Here is a 17,420-nt window from a genome sequence, read left to right as displayed (position 1 = left end):
TCTAAAATCATATTTTTCTAGAGGCTGCAATCTGAAGAATAGGGATCCAAATAGTTTACTTAAAAGCTGTCAAAAGTAAGTTTCAACCTAAATCTTTTAATGGTTATTTCACTTTTTTCACCTTTTTTTTATATTTCTTTGTGAATAAAAATGTTTTTGCACGCATTATAAAACTGATTTTTCAAAAAATAACTTCATCCAAAGATTAGTTTTTAATCATTAATTTTACTATCAATTTCTTAATGTACTAATTATTAATAATAATTTTATTATTGTTAATAATAATTTTAAACTATAATTTATAAAAATTTAATATTCTTAAACAGATATTTTAAATAACAAATTTGGAAGAAACATTTTTTTTATATACAATAACTTTTCTAAAAAATCATATTTTTAAGACTTTATTTCTAGATCTAATTGCTAGATTTATAAAAAGAATATCTTTAGAGGAACACTACTTTAAACATTCTGAATAATTATTATAATCTCATTAGCATGCAAAGAAGGGGTAATTGTCTCTGACAAAGGAGGCATCTAATTGACGACTAATAAGAATACCAATCTTAAATCTGTTTCCAAATTATTAATACACATTTCTCAGGATATTAAGTTTTTAAATATTTTTTTAAACTAAATATGTTATAGAGAGTCTTTCAGAATTTAAAATTAAGCTTTTAGTCTTGAAATTTAAATACTTTTACATTTAGGAAAATTGAAGACATTTTGGTTTGAAATAAATGAGTTTCTACAAATGAAAGATTCTGCTACCATACATGAAATTTAATTTAAACTATGAAAATAAATAAGTTTCTTTTTTTTTTGCCTCCTCCTTCCATTATTTTAATCCTTCTTTCAAAAGCATGTACTAGAAACATTTGGCCCTGGTATTTACATACCTGTGTACTCCATTGTTTGACCTTGCTGTTGATATTCATTAGAGCTCAAGAAATTTAATCTTTTGTTTCCTTTATTTCTTTTTCCAAATCTAGAATTACAATTATTAAATTTATTTGATGTAATTTGATACGAAAAATAGTTTATTTCTAAGATTATTATTAATAGAGGTTCATTTTTTTTATATTGAAGGAGCTTTATTGTGTTCATTTTTTATTATGATTTTAAAACATTTTAATTTTATTTCTTCATTAGTACAATTTTTAAAAGAAATTGAATCTGTACTGTGAATTGCACAGCTTCATCAGCATAAATTATTTTTCTTTTCTTTCCCTTTTTTGTAATTTTATATCAAATCCACTGATAGCTCTTCTGACTTTAAATTTTGTTTTTAGTCTGAATTATTTTTAGCCCTTTTAAAAAACTAGAATCTTTATAAATTTTTCTAGTACTCACTTTCATTGAAGAGGGAATCAGTTTGTCTACTCATGGTGAAAAATTGCAAAAACGTGAATGATACGAAAAAAGAGAAGAAGGTTTGAATCTTCGAAGCAAATGTTAAAATTCAGAAAGTTGAATAGAAAATACGACCTACCAAAATAATGTCCATATAAAACCAATATAATTAAATAGTTTCTGTAAAAGTGTAAAAATTGATTCTTTTTATATCAGCAGAACAAAATTTGTCGCTAAACAAGATTGTACACTTTAGCCTTTGAACTATTCAATAATCAGCACACTTAAAAAATTTTGAAATTTTTTTAAATAAAAAAACCATATGAAATATGTTATATTAATTCATTTCATTATTAAATATTTTTTAATATATATTACTTTTTTAAAAGGTAGTGTGTGTGTTTTCTTGATACTGGTTGAAACCTATCTTTGTCTTTACAAAATCATTGAAACATAACTTTAAAATTAGTTAATTATGTTTGTTACAAATTTTAAATATACATTGGTATTATGGAATCTTAACAAATTGAAACTGAAAATTTTTTTAAAGTAGCAGTACCATGAAAGGATCTCAAACTTTACTTGTTCAGTACTTAACAAAAAAATTGAACTGTAAACTATTCAGACTTGTTGCTCTCAGCTAAGTTATTCTGAAATTAAAACAAATATACTTATTATATATTATTTTTTATGTATAATAACTACATATGTTTCAATTTCATATATTTACAAATATATTATTTTTTGCAAATATGTGCCTTCATTATACTAGAGTACAACAAGTTTTTATTTTGTTGTTTGCTCTTTTTAAATACTATCTGGTACATGTATACTGTACCAAAAATTATCAGGTTTTATTTTATTAATTTATTTCTTGATGTGTTTATTATTTTATTTTAAGAATTTTTTTCTTTACATTTTATCCTAATTTTTCTTTGGTTGAGCCTGAAAAAATAAGCCAAAATCCTGTTTATAATAATAAATTAAGATTTTGTTTATGATTAATTTTTCATGTCAACTTAGTTGTGGTTAATAGCCCTCCTTGTAAAATCATCCTAATTTAACAAATCTTTTCAAATTTGAATATAGATTTATTAGTTTTGAAAATTTTTTGGCTTTGATTTAGTGTTTATTTTTTTACATATGAAAAATTTTTTTTTTTGTTTATCGCATAGATTTAATATTACAAATTTGTCATCTATTCCTGATTTCAAGAAAGCCGCAGTTAGTTTTGATTCCTGAAAATTTACTACCATTTATATCGTAAGTATGATCAATTATATCAACATTTTTAATTGATGAAGTTTTTATCACTTTTAACATATCATTTTTATAGGTCATCTTTTTTGTGAATGTATAAAATGTTGTTTAATTAATTTAACACAGAATCTTATGTATTGGAAAGAAACTGGGAAGTTTCTGCAGAAAAGTTTCTCTTAAAAGTAAAACGGTGCGGAATTCGGATGCAAATCAGTTTAGTTTTGATAATATAAAAACTAAAATAGAAATAGAAATAATAGGAATAAGTTTAGAAACAGAAATAAGTTTATGTTAGATTTTCAACTCTTTTCCATTTTTTGATTGGTTTGTTCATTCTTTTAATTAACATTTGCAATAAGAACATTTGAAAGATAAGTTTTTAGCAAAAGAAAGGCATTTAGGCATTATAACTATGCCTTAGATTTTCCGAAGCATTAATTTTTGCATCAATATAATCCTCAGTATTGTTTCCATTAAGGTTTACGGCACAATGTTTGTTTTTAAAGTAAAAATAAGTTTATCTTACAGTTTCACCTCTTTCCTTTTTTTATTGGTTTGTTCATTGTTTTAATTGACTCTTGCAATCAGAACAATTGAAAAATAACTTTCTTAGAGAAAGAAAGACATTTAGACATTATGCTTGTTTGTCTCAAATTTTCGATTGCTTTACCGTTAATATTAAATTTATCCTTAGTATTGTTTCCATTTAGGTTCACTGCCCAATATTTCTTGTTAAGGTAAAAACAAGTTTCTGTTAGTTTAAACTCTTTTAAATTTTTTTATTTGTTTTTTCTTTTAATTGATTCTTGAAGTCTGAACAAATTAAAGATAAATTTCTAATGAAAACATTGGCATTTAGGAAATCTAATTATAAGCCTCAGATTTCTAAATCTTTAATATTTATATCATTCTCATCCTTTATATTGTTTCCATATAGGTCCACTGCATAATGTTCTTGTTTCTGTAGTTAAAATAAGTCTCTTAGAAATTCAACTGTTTCCCATTTTTTTATTTGTTTGTTCTTTGTTTTAATTGACTCTTGCGGTTAGAACATTTGAAACATAATGCCTCTATCACACGAGAGAAAAATATGTGCAACTGCAAGTGTAAGTGCAACTGTAAGTGAAATTCCTCCGTTCGGAGTTGCCGAAAGGGTTGCTTAATTGCCTGAACGGTTGCATGAAATTGGGTTACCATATTTTGTTATTTATCTTTACTTTTGGCTCATATTTAATTTTATCATATGATTCTATTATATCATAGTTTCTCAACGATGTTCGTAAAGATGCTGTAGAATATTGATTGATTTTGATTTAATTTTTTACATTTGTATTTGTGTTAAGTCTTTTCTTCAGCAGGAAATTAAAATTCTGAAAACTTTATTTCCCCATTAGTGAAGTAGCATAGTATAAAAAGGATTATGATTTCTACCTCATAATATGAGATAATATTAAGATATCATTGAATTTCATGCTGCGTCCCTAAAAAGATAAGGGGGTGAAAGGGGGATGGACTTATACTATCTAGAATTTTGACGATTTTTTTACGTTGATTTGAGTGACTAATGTATAAAACATGGTGCGTAGCATTTTTAAAAAGTGCTTTTTAAGTGAAGTAGCATAGCATAAAAAGGATTATGATTTCTACCTCATATAAAATGATTATAAGATATCAATGAATTTCATGTTGTGTCCCGAAAAGGATAAGGGGGTGAAAGGGGGATGGACTTAAATACTATCTAGAATTTTGACGATTAATTTTATCTTAATTTGAGTGACTAAGGTATAAAACATGGTGCGTAGCGTTTTTAAAAAGTGCTTAAAGGTGCTTATTTTTGATTTTCATTTTTTAAAGGCCCTTAAAGGTGCTTTTCTTAATAAGTGTTTTTAAAAAGTGCCTTATTTTCCTTTTTCGAAAAAGAAATTTATGAAAAGGAATGTCGATTTTCGCCACATATTATGTAAAAACGTACTTTTTACATTTTTCTATTTCACGTTTTCAGAATTCATTCGTCCCGCACTGGACTGATCGTTAAGACTCGGTTCCCAGCAGATCACCGAAGTCAAGCATCACTGGCTATGGTCAGTGTGCGGGTGGGTGACCACTTGGATCAGTCTGCGTAGGGACCGAGGGTGTGCGGTATGGGTCCTCGTTAAACTGTGCTACCGCAAAGTGCTCAACTTCGCTCGCAAGTCGTCGGGCTACCGAGGCGGGGGTGCCATCCCCTCCGCAGAGGATCAAAATTGTGATGGCATGTCTTCGGATCATCCTCCGGGATGTTTCCCAGACCGTCGCCAATAGCCCATTGTGCAGCTCTAGTGCGACGCAAATTAACAACAACAGCAGAATTCATTCAACCATGATCAATTTCAGCGTACCGTCAGTCCATAGCGTATGAAAACGCCAATCATTTTACAGGTTTGGTGAAATACTTGCGAGTCCGCATGTGCGTCTAGTGAGCTGGGTTCGGTGAGATTCTTGCTCTCTCATGCTGTATTTTGCAAGATATTCTCAATTTCAGGCTATATTTTCCACCCTCTGAAATCGAACCGAAAAATCTCTTGATCATTTTTTTAATGGCTAATATAATCAAGAAAACAGTTCTTTGTCAAATTCTAGTTATTTTATCATGATCATGTAAAGTCTGAGAATTATTTTGCATTTTGTCAATTTACCTCGAGCTATAAAATATTTTTTGAGTGCCTAAAATGTTCTTAAAAGTTGTTTATTTTTTGTTGAAAAATTTGGCTCCGCACCCTGTAAAAGCATAGTTTATTTATATATATTTACTATGTAACTTGCTAGCTAGGCAAGTGCGGTATCATTATCTATGTAAACACTAAATCGAATGAGAATAAAAACAAGCTGTCTGATTTAATAGTTTAACAATTCGAAAATTTTATAAAAAGTTTAATGTGTAGAAAGGACAATTTTATGACTTATACCACTTTATGCAACTGACATTGCTATCTAAGCAAGCAAGGCATTTCTTCAAATTTTAATTTTTTAAGCTTAATTAAGAAAAAACAGTCCTTTGAAATAATTCTTTAGAAGAAATGAGGGTTTAATGTATGAAATATACAATTTTTGACTTACCTTTTACACATAAAATATTCATAACATCAAAACTATTAGATCTATCAAATCAATTCTATTTTTTTAAAATTTAGTCTAAAAAATGCATAACAAATAATGTCAGACTTATCTATACTACAATGTCTCAGAATTTTATTGTCATCAAATTAATTTACATTGCATTAAGGGATCATCAATTTTATTCATTTACACATTGCATATCAGGAATATCACTTTTATGAAAATTATTTTTTCTAATTTCTTAGTAAAATTGTTTTTTAAATATAAGAGGATTTTCAATGTCATACTTACAAATTATTATTGTAAAATTTGTAAACATTCATTATTGGTATAAGATAATTTAATTAAAAATTATAGGATTTATTTTGGGACAAATTTATTGTAATATACAGTATATAAATTAAAATTTATTTATAACTATGAAAAAAAAAAACAATATTTTATTAAGAACATACTTTTAATGTATCATATTATTTTGTTATAGCCCTTTACGTGTTTTGTTTTGCATTTTAAATAATACAAGAATCAATTTAAAAAATAAAACATTTATTGTCAAGTGAAACATTTAGAACATTATTCATTTTTATTTCTTATTTTTTTAATTTCTTCCATAAAAACAGTATTACATCTCTTTCCTTCTTTACCAGATAAACCTTACAGGATTATACGAAATATCTGAAATAAAAGAAAGAAATCACTTTCATGATAAAATTTTACCAACACATTATTAGAATAAGGAAGATTAAATGCCATTAATTTGAAATCATTTAAGTCCTTAGGTATCCCTTTTAAACTTAGTTTAAGTTTGACAGATATTTTGATTATAGTTCTAAGATTATTCTATACACTAATGAAAGATAGCAGGTGTGTTTAGTTTTGTAGTTCTTATGTTTGGATTGAAATTTGTTTCAAGAAAAATAATTTGTATTTATAAACGAAGACTCTTAAAAATGTAAGTATATTGAAAAATTAGTAAGGTACACTTACATACTTACTGTCATTATAGAAAAGCTAAGTATCAAGAGATAAATGTGAAGTATAAATAAAAAGTAAAGTATCATTAGTTAACTTTGAATAATTATAAACAAAATATTATGCAAATCATCATACACACAAAAAAAAAAAAAAAAAAATAGAAGGGATGAATGTAGAAACAGACAAGGAGATTGGGAATTTGCATTTTTAATAATTACTTTTTATATATAATATACTACCTTTCTTGTAATACTTTTCAATAATTACTGGAAAATGGGGTAACTTTGTGAGAAACAAGGTAAATATTTACCACACATATTTTCTAACTTGTTTTAAAATGAGATTTTCAAAAATTAAAAGAATTCTTAGGGAAGAATAAAATAATTATTTCACTAATAATTATAAAACTTTCAAATAAGCGGACACATGCTTTTACAATCAACAGAAACAGAGATTAAAATTTAAAAATAAAGAAATATAATCATTATTATATTTTATGTTATAATACTGAAACAAAGTTTGGCGAGTTGCTTGGCGAATATTTCAAAGTAAAGCTTTTTGCCAGTATAATTCTTTACATATATAAAAATAGAAATTATTTCTATTTAAAGTAATTAAAACTTTGATCGGAACAAATTATAATAAGTTTTAATTTTATTAGCTTAAAATAAATAAATATTTTAAAAGAAAATTTATCGCAAAAATAATGTACTATACTTACCGATACTAAAATCGTGTGCAGGTTCCTGTTATGGTAGTACATCAACTGCATTGAGATGGTCATCTCATAGTGCGAAAGTATTTTTAATGCTTTCATTTTAAAGGAAATGTTATTATTAAACTAAAAACTTGTTCCGTCTCATCTATAAAAAAATTTCATCCGATCATCCTCTTCCTAACGTCGCCGCCATTTTTATTTACATTTGTATATGTCATCACATAAAATGAAACGTCATAAAAAGCAAACGATCTGATTGGTTCATGAAAGAAATTGCCTGAACGGTTGCAGATATTTCGTGCAACCGTAATTTCTATATCACACGAGCGATTTTTGGAGAAATTTCACTTACAGTTGCACTTACACTTGCAGTTACACTTGCAGTTGCACATATTTTCTCTCGTGTGATATAGCCATAAGTTTCTAGGTGGAAAATGATAGAAAGGCTTTTAGGCAATATAATTTTAAGCCTCATATTTTCTAAAGTTTGAATTTTTTACATCAAAATAATCTTTAGTATTGTTTCCATATAGGTCCTTCGCACAATCTTTCTTGCTTAGTAGAAATAAGTTTATGTTCGAGTTTCAACTTTTTTCCATTTTTTTAATTGTTTTTTTATTCTTTTAATTGACTCCTGCAGTCAAAACAATTAAAAGATAAAATTTCTAGGCTTTCAGTAATAAAGTAATATAATAAAGGCTCTTAAGCAATATAATTATAAGCCGCTTTTCTGAAGCTTTAATTTTTGCATCAAACAATTTCTTATTATTATTTACATATAGATCCCCTTAATATTGTTTCTTCTCATAGTAAAAATAAGTTTGCTTCAGAGTTCAACTCTTTTAAATTTTTTTAATTTATTGTTTTTTTGATTTATCTGACTCTTGCAATCAGACCAATTGAAAGATAAGTTTCTAGGTGGAAAAAAAATACAGGTCTTAGGCAATCAAACTATAAGTCTCATATTTTTTAAAGCTATAAATTTTACATCAAACTTAGTAATTAGTATTGTTTCAATCTAGTTTCACGGCACAATGTTTCTTGCTATGTTAAAAATAAGTTTTTGTTAGAGTCAAACTTTCAACTCTTTTCCATTTTTTTCGTTTGTTTGTTAATTGTTTTACTTGACTCTAGAGTTGACTTTAGAGTTTACCTATTTATTTTTAATCTCCTTCATAATTCCATATCATATATAATGATTGCTGTTTTTGATGATGTTTTAAATCTGAATTATGTTTAGTTCGTTTGAAAGTTTTAATGAATTTTTTTTAGTATTCACACTCTTTGAAGATAGAATGTTTTAATCTGTTCATGCTTAAAAACTTGCGAAAACATGAATAATACAAAACAAAAATGCTTGAATCTTTGACACAACTGTTTAAATTCAGAAAGATGAAAAGGAAGTACGACCTGCCAAAATAAATGTCACCACAGTTATTTACATAATTTCTGTGGTAGTGTAATTTTTTTTTTTACTTATATCACAAAATAAAATCAGAAGTAGTGTTATATCAGCAAAACTATACATTATATGACCCTTGCTCTTTAGTATAAGGTTATTTGAATAAAATTAGTTGTTACTGAAGGATAACTGAAGATTCTTGATCTGATTGATTTATAATTTTGAGCTAGGGTATCAGATTTACCACTATATTTACTCAATTTCACTTTGAACTGAGATTTTACTAATTAATGCTGAATATATTTTATTCTTCCTATTATTGTTTTGAAAAAAAATTTATATGTGTGTCTAGTGATAGGATGTAAAATTACAATTTTTTACAATTGGGTATTCCTCTTAGTTTTAGATTCTTTTTTTTATACGATATGTTTATGAAAGTAAACTAAGAGCCAATCTCTTATTGATATACAAAAGTTGAGATAACCTGAAAGTGATGTCAATGAAAGCAAAAGAACTAGAAATGGGGTTTCAGCAAATTTGAGCAAAATTTGTCTCTGAACCAAATGGAACTAGGTTGCTCACTTTAACCTTTAAACTATTTAATAACTATTCATGCTTAAAAAGTTTTAAATAAAAAAAACTATATGAAATATGCTATATTAATTTATTCCATTATTAAATATTTTTTAATATATATTACTTTTGTAAAAGCTAGTGTGTGCATATTGCATCATACTGGTTGAAACTTATCTTTGCCATTACAAGATTATTGAAAAATTATTTTAAAATTTCTTGATTATGGCTGTTACAAATTTAAATATATATTGGTATGATGGTATATTAACAAATTGAAACTGGTTATATTTTTAAAGTAGAAGTACCATGAAATGGTCTCAAACTTGGCTCGTGCACTACTTAACTAATAAAATTATACCCTAAACTATTGAAATTTGCTGTTTTAAGCAAAGCTATTCTGAAATAAAAAATAATATAGTTTATTTTTTGAAAATACTTGTCAATATTACTCGAGCTCAACAAGTTTTTAAGCTTTCGTCTATTCCATTTAAAAAATATCTGGGACATGTATACCGTACTAAAAGTTATCCTGTTTTTATTTTATTTATTTATTTTGCTTATTTTTCATTTATTTTTTATTTATTTTATTTGTTTGTTTATCTGTTTATTTCTTTCGAAAAATTTTATCCTAGTTTTTCTTTTTTTTTTCTCTCGTGTTTTATTTTCTCTTCTAAAATCCTGTTTTTAATTATAAAGCATGATTTCGTTTATGATTAATTCTTCACATTAACTTAGTTTAGTCATTAGTCTTCCTTGTGAAACCATCCTAAATAATCATATCCTGACAAATTTAGTAATAGATTTTTTAGTTTTTGGAAATTTTTTATCACCCATTTAGTGTTTATATTTTTACATATAAACTTTTTTTTCCTTTGTAGATCATATCGATTTATATAGCAATGGTGTTATCTACTCCTGATAACTTTTTGTTAGTCATAGAGTTAGTTTGAATTACTGAAAAATTACTACCGTTTATATCGTAAGTACAATAAATTTTATCAACAGTTTCAATTGTAGCTGAAAATTTTATGACTTATCTTTTTACAGGTTTTCTTTTTTTGACAAATGCATAAAATGTAGTTTGGTTCATTTAATTCTGAACTGTGTTTTAACACTTAATTCTGAATTAAAATGTAGTACAACTGTGTTTTAAAGAGGAAAAATAATTTTAATTTCTGCGAAATTAGTGCAAATCTCTTGCTTAAATCCACAGCAGCAGAATCTTCCCAAACAAAAAACTTATCATAAAATTATTATTTCATTCTTTTAACGTACATAACTATTAACCAAAATCAGTAAAAACGTTCATGCTGTCATGAGATTCCCATTTGATTTTGATTCCCATTTGACCGAGATTCTTTGGTAATCATAAAATTATAGTATTCAGATTAGTATCATAAGAGTGAGACTCTAAAACTAAGGATGTGTGTGTGTGCTGAGAATATCAATAAAAAAATAATATAAATAAAATAGAAATAAGTTTATGTTAGATTTTCAACTCATTTCTATTTTTTATTGGTTTGATCATTCTTTTAATTGACTTTTGCAGACAGAACAATCGAAAGATAAGTTTCTAGGTGGAAAAAGAATGGAAAGGTTTTACCCAATGTAATTATAATCCTCATATCTTCTAAGGCTTTGATTTCTACATCATACTCGTCTTCAGTATTGTTTTCATTTAGTTACACTGTCCAATATTTCTTGTTGTTAAAGTAAAAATAAGTTTCTGTTTGTTCCAACTCTTTTAAAGAATTTTATTTACTTTATTCTTTTAATTGACTCTTGCAGTCAGTATAATTGAAAGATAAGTTTCTTAATGAAAGAAAGCTTTCGGTAATTACAATTATAAACCTCATATCTTCTAAAGCTTTAACTCATACATTTTACTAATCCTTAGCATTGTTTCTATTAGGGTGCCCCACCAAGTATTTCTTGTTGTTAGGGCAAAAATAAGTTTTAGTTAGAGTTTCACCTCTTTTCCATTTTCTTATTTGTTTGTTTATTTTTTCAATTGATTCTTGCAGTAAGACTAATTGAAATAAGCTTCTTGGTGAATGAAAGTCTTTTAAGCAATATAATTATAAGCCTCAGATTTTCTACAGCCTTAATATTTACATCAAACATTATCTTCCATATAGGTTCGCTAAATATTGTTTCTTGTTATAGTAAAGTTTCTGTTAGAGTTCAACTTATTCATACCTGCCAACTCTTCCGGATTTTCTGGAAGATTTTATTTTCATATTTAAAGTGATAGCAATACACAGGTTATTCCAATTAACTTTTTAAATTATAATGATAATTATAAATGAGTTTGACTACCACTACATATAAATAATTGCAATAAATATATGAAAGTATAATAATCCTTGCGCAAGCGAATTTCAACGCGATCAAAATATAAATATATTTTTGAGTCAGATTGTTTTTCGTTTATTGTTTTACAACCACTCTGAAAATCCATTCTCGGAAGGAGTGAAAGTTGGCAGGTATGCTTATTTAATTTTTATTTATTTATTGGTTTATTGATTTATCTGACTCTTGCAATCAGACCAATTGAAAGATAAAATTTTAATTAGAAAAAGGAATCTTCGGCAATCTAATTATGAGCCTCATATTTTCTAAAGTTTTAATTTTAACATCAAACTAATACTTAGTATTTTTTTCATCTAGTTCTACTTCACAGTGTTTCTTGTTACATTAAAAATAGGTTTCTACAAGAGTTTCAACTCCTTTCCACTTTTTCATTTGTTTGTTAATTGTTTTACTTGACTCTTGCAAAGAGAACAAATGAAGCTTTTAGACAATCAAATTATAAGCTTCAGATTTCTAAAGTTTATATCAAACTCATCCTTAGTATTGTTTCGATTTGGGTCCACTGTAAAATGTTTCTTGTTATAATAAAAATTAATTTTTGTTGGAGTTTCAACTCTTTTCCATTTTTTCTTTGCTTAATTACTCTTTTAAATGAATCTTGCAGACAGAATAATTGTAAGGTAAACTGCTTAATCAAAGATACGCTTTTAAGCAATATAGTTATAAGCCTCACATTTTCGAAAGCTTTAATATTTACATCGAACTAGTCCTTAGAATAGTTTCGGTATAATTCCACTGAACAATGTTTCATATTGTTATAGTAAAAATGAGTTTCTGTCAGAGTTTAATCTCTTTTAAATTATTTTCTTTTATTCTTTTAATTGCCCCTTGCAGTCAGAAAAATCGAAAGATAAGCTTCGTAATGAAAGAAAGGTTTTTTGACAGTATAATTATATGCTTCAGATTTTCCAAAGCTTTAAAATTTGCACTAAACAATTTCTTAGTATTGTTTTAATGTAGGTCTACAGCACATGTTCCTTGTCATGGTAAAATTTAGTTATTGTTAGAGTTTCAACTCTATTACATTTTTTGTATTTATTTGTTCATATTTTTAATTGACTCTTTCAGTCAGAACAATTGAAAGATAAGTTCCTTAGTGAAAGAAAGGCTTTTAAGCATTATAATCATAAGCCTCAGAATTTTTAAAGCTTTAACTTTGATATCAAATTTATCCTTAGTATTGTTTCCATGTAGGTGCAATACCCAAATGTTGTTATATTAAAAATAAGTGTTTTTGTTTGTTTCTTCTTTTAATGACCTTTGCAGTCAGTAAAATTGAAAGATTAGTTCTTCTTGAAAGAAAGGCTTTTGGCCATAATCATTATAAGTATGTCTTTTAAATAATATAATTATGACCCTCTGATTTTCTAAAGCTTTAACTTTTACTTTGAACTAATGCATATAATTGTTTCCATTTAGGTCCTTTGCACATAGTTTCTTGGTTAATAAAAATAATTTTCTTTTTCGTCATTTTTTGATTTGTTTCTTCATTCTTTTAACTTTTGTAGTCATAACATTTGTATTATAGTTACTAGGTAGAAAAAGAAGAGAAAGGTTTTAGGCAATGTAATTACAAGCTTCATAGTTTCCAAAGTTTTAATTTTTCCTTAAACTAGTCCTTAGCATTGTTTTCATATAGGTACACTGCACAATGTTTCCTGCTGCTATAGTAAAAATAAGTTTCTCTCTGAGTTTCAACTGTTTTCCATTTTTTTTATTTGTTTCTTAACTGTTTTAACTGACTCTTGCAACCGGAATGTTTGAAAGATAAGTTGAAAGGTGGAAGAAAGGAGTTTTGGGGAATATAATTATAGGCTTCAGTAATTCTAAAGCTATAACCTTTACATCAAACTAATTCTTAATATTTTAATATAATTATAGTTCCACTACTCCCTGTTTTTTGTTGTTATAGGGAAAAAAGTTTCTGTTAGTTTCAATTTTTTTTTGCTTGTTTACTGTTTTAAATAACTCATGCAGGCAGTACGATTGAAAGATAAAATTTTTAGTGGAAGAAAGGTTTTAGGCAATATTATAATAAACCTTAGATTTTCTAAAAGTTTAATTAACTCAAATTAATCCTGAGTGTTTCCATGTAGGACCACTGCTCAATGTTTCTTGTTGTTACAGTAAAAATAAGTTTCCATTAAAGTTTACACTCTTTTCTATTTTTTATTGGTTTGTTCTTTGTTATAATTGACTCTTACAATCTGAAGTTTCTGGTGAAATAAAGGCATTTAGGGACTCTAATAATGAGCCTCAGATTTTTACATTAATGTATTCAGATTATGCATTAATGTTTGCATCATACTCGTCCTTAGCATTGTTTCCATATAGGGTCCACTGCATAATGTGTATTGGTTTTACAATAGAAATAAGTTTATAAGTTATAAGTCGATTACATGTGTCATTATTTTTGAAAGTGGTATAAGTCTAAGGTTTTTAAGGGTTAAAGTTTGAATAACTTTAAAAGTATGGGAAAGATAAATCAATTTGGGTTATTTTTTAACACTATAATTTGATCGGAAGAATTTAAATAAACTTTTTATTTGCTCGAAATAGATTTATTCCACTTTTGGAAACTATGGTTCACGTATTAAAATGCTTTGTAAATTTTTAAATCTGGTGATTTTTCTTTTAAAAAGTCATAAAAGTTTTTTAAAAAAATCAATTAGTTTAAAACAAGGAACTTTGCCTGAAATGTTTTTCGTATTAAACTGCAACTGATTACTATTAAAAGATTAATATTAGACTTAAAGTAATGGTAACCTTGTTGCGTCTCACTCTATGGCATGCAGAATGCTGTCACTCATTTTATGTAAATCCCTGTATTAAGCATTAAATTATTTCAATTCTGAAACAGAGCAAAAGCACTTCTCATTGAAGATATATATAAAAAGAAAATCCTTGGTTATAAAATTTCTTGAAGGAAAAAAAAGTAATGATCTAAATCAACTTAAAAAAATATATTAGTTTTTATGAAAGTTTTCTGTAAGTTTGCTTTTTTAAAAAGCTGGACTGATAGTTTTTAAAAACTAAAAATCATAATACAAAGGAGTTTCTTATAGTAAAGCGTTAAAATGTTAATCTGTACAAAAATTTAACAATATTGAAGTTGGCCACTGGTTAAGAATTGTGAGAAAAGGTCCTCTTGTTTATTTTTTTTTTATTTTTTTTTTTTTTGTTGTCATTTTACGGTCTTGTAGATTTGGTCTAGCTCAAATGCTAAACAGTTGCAATAATCATTGAAAAACAATTAGTTTGTCTCAGAGAAAAAAATTTCTCTTTATATTCTTTTATCTTTTTATTTGAGAGCTCTTATCTTCTCAAAAAATGCTTGAATAAATTGAATGACATGAAAAGACTCGAAAAGATTTTACTACAAAATTTTTTTTTCATAATCTTTTAATTACTTTAAAATTTATTTCTTGGTCTTTTATTATAACTAAAAATATTTTATTTTTTCAGTGGTCTTCCAAGTTTTTTGATGCCACTGGAACAAGTTTGTTTCTTTTTGTCCAATTATTTTGCTACTATTTGATACCAATTATGTGTTCTTGAATTTGAAAAAAAGTATTAATCTAGTAAATAAGTAATTTTATTGTAAAACAGCTTGTAATAACAATTTTATTAAATGGCTATATTGTAATTTAGCTTCATAAGACTAAAATTAATAAGTTCATGCACAGGTTTTAGTTCGAATTTTAATTTACGAACAAAGGGAAAAAGCATAATGACAGTAAATAAAAATCGCTTATGCACTATTTTCCTCTTTAAAAAGAGAGTAAGATTAATTATTTGTTGCAGTTATCCCAGGGTTAAACGCAAAGTTCTAAAATTAATTTAAACTTTCCTTAGGATTTAAAATAGTATAATTTCCTGGAAACCTGCCTGCTGAAATATTTTAGTGTTAGCAGAATTATAAAGTTTTCACTGAAGTTTTCTCAGCTTTTTAAAAATGAACTTTGACTTTCACTAGAACATTCTGCCCAAGAGAGCTAATCCTCGATGTGGGCAAAATCAAGGGTTGTTTTTAACAAATACTTTGCTTATATATACAACTCATGTAGAATTTTCCTAGTAAATCTGCAAACCATCGTCAAAAAACCGAATTTTGCTTCCATTTAAGTGACAGTCTTAAGTGAACATAATTTGCTGGTGAACTTCGCTCAGTTGTTAAGACGAGCAGTTAAAGGGAAAAAAAGTTGAAGGACGAAATGGACAAAAAATATTAAGGAACAACAAATGAACAAATCAATTTTTCAACAAATGAACGATGCTATTTGAATTAGAAAGGGCACATAGCACAAGAAATGAATTATAAGAATGATTCATGTTGATCAACTTGTCTGATTCATGTTAATCAACATATGAATACAAAAGCATTCCAGCCTATTGTCACTGAACTGTTTCTTCCTGATTTGTGCACGATTTCGGTCGATGGGCGATGACATCCAACAAGAAGACACACCATGCCCTAGTGCTGGTGTTGCACATGATCGGTTTGAAGAGTGCGAGGGATCGCTACTCTTCTCAGGTCTCCCCTTCTCCAGTCACTTGATCCCTATATAGTTGAATGTGTGTGTGATGCACTTGGAAGACACAGTACCTTGAAATCCTGATGACCTAACATTCCATCCACGATGCCAGTTTTCATAATGAAACAATCAATTATTCAATATATCAAAAAGCCCATGTCAATTTGAATTGCCACTGTTTAAAGGATGAAGGCGATGCACATATAATTTAGACTCAACTCCAACAATAATTATTAATGCTGTTATCTTACTCCATATATATATATCTTATGTGTACTCCGAATTCTAATCATTATTTTTTCCCAATCTTGGGTATATGTTTTAAAAATGTGTAAGTATTTTAACAGTAAAACATTTGGACTAAAATTATAAAACACTATGTTAAGGAATTTTTTAATTTTCGACGGATGTCCATCGCAGTTTCAGGAGATGGGAGGTTGATAGGGAGGGGGGTATCCGGAAAACCATATGGGGTATGCCAGGAAATGACACACTCTTAATGGTTTTTTGACAAAAATCCCATTTTTTCTAAATTTTGTAGTTTTCATTTGTAGGAAATATTTTAATTGTAAAAGTTATTTTAATTTTTTCATACATAACAACAAAGTTCCTGTGCTTTTAGAGTTGGTTAAGAAGTAAAAAAAAAATCTGTGTGCAAGCCTGTTTCATTGTTGGCATTGAAGGCATATTTGATATGAAATTCTTAAACCAACTGCCAATTATTTGAAATTTCCAATCACCTTTTACCATCTCAAATAATAAAGTAAATTCAATATTATTTTTTAAAATAAAGGAAAAATATACATAACTTGTTGAAATTTTTAGCTTTATTCCACAAAAATTGCCACAACAATGCACATGCCACTATATCAATAGACAGTTAACCATGGCCTAAATTATTCTCAACCTATCAATAAAATAACATATTACTTAACTTGAAGCTAAATTAAAGAAGTTAATTAAATAGAAAAAATCTCATTCAAATTGATTTTTGATTAGTATAAACATTTTTAGACTAGTTCAATTCAACCTGCAGTAACATTGAATAGACTTTAATATTGATTGATTGTTTTGCGATAGGTTTGGAATACATTAGATATAAAATAATTATATTCATAAAATTATTGCAAAT

The 17,420-nt window shown here is 27.0% G+C and overlaps 1 protein-coding gene across 1 annotated transcript in view; it reads left to right on the top strand.

Annotated features, from left to right (window-relative positions):
- LOC139426208 (uncharacterized) overlaps positions 1-15,944 on the top strand; it is a 74,946-nt gene extending 59,002 nt beyond the window's left edge. Inside the window, exons 19-22 of the mRNA XM_087158195.1 lie at positions 22-75; positions 2,529-2,616; positions 10,259-10,359; positions 15,219-15,944. The gene's annotated coding sequence lies outside the window, so the exon portion shown is untranslated. The remainder of the gene's footprint in view (positions 1-21; positions 76-2,528; positions 2,617-10,258; positions 10,360-15,218) is intronic.
- The last annotated feature ends 1,476 nt before the right edge of the window (positions 15,945-17,420 follow it).

Source organism: Parasteatoda tepidariorum, chromosome 2 (assembly GCF_982258835.1).
Source record: "Parasteatoda tepidariorum strain Cologne lab strain chromosome 2, Ptep-v5.0, whole genome shotgun sequence".
Lineage (NCBI taxonomy): Eukaryota > Metazoa > Arthropoda > Arachnida > Araneae > Theridiidae > Parasteatoda > Parasteatoda tepidariorum.
This window is presented reverse-complemented; position numbering and strand designations above follow the sequence as displayed.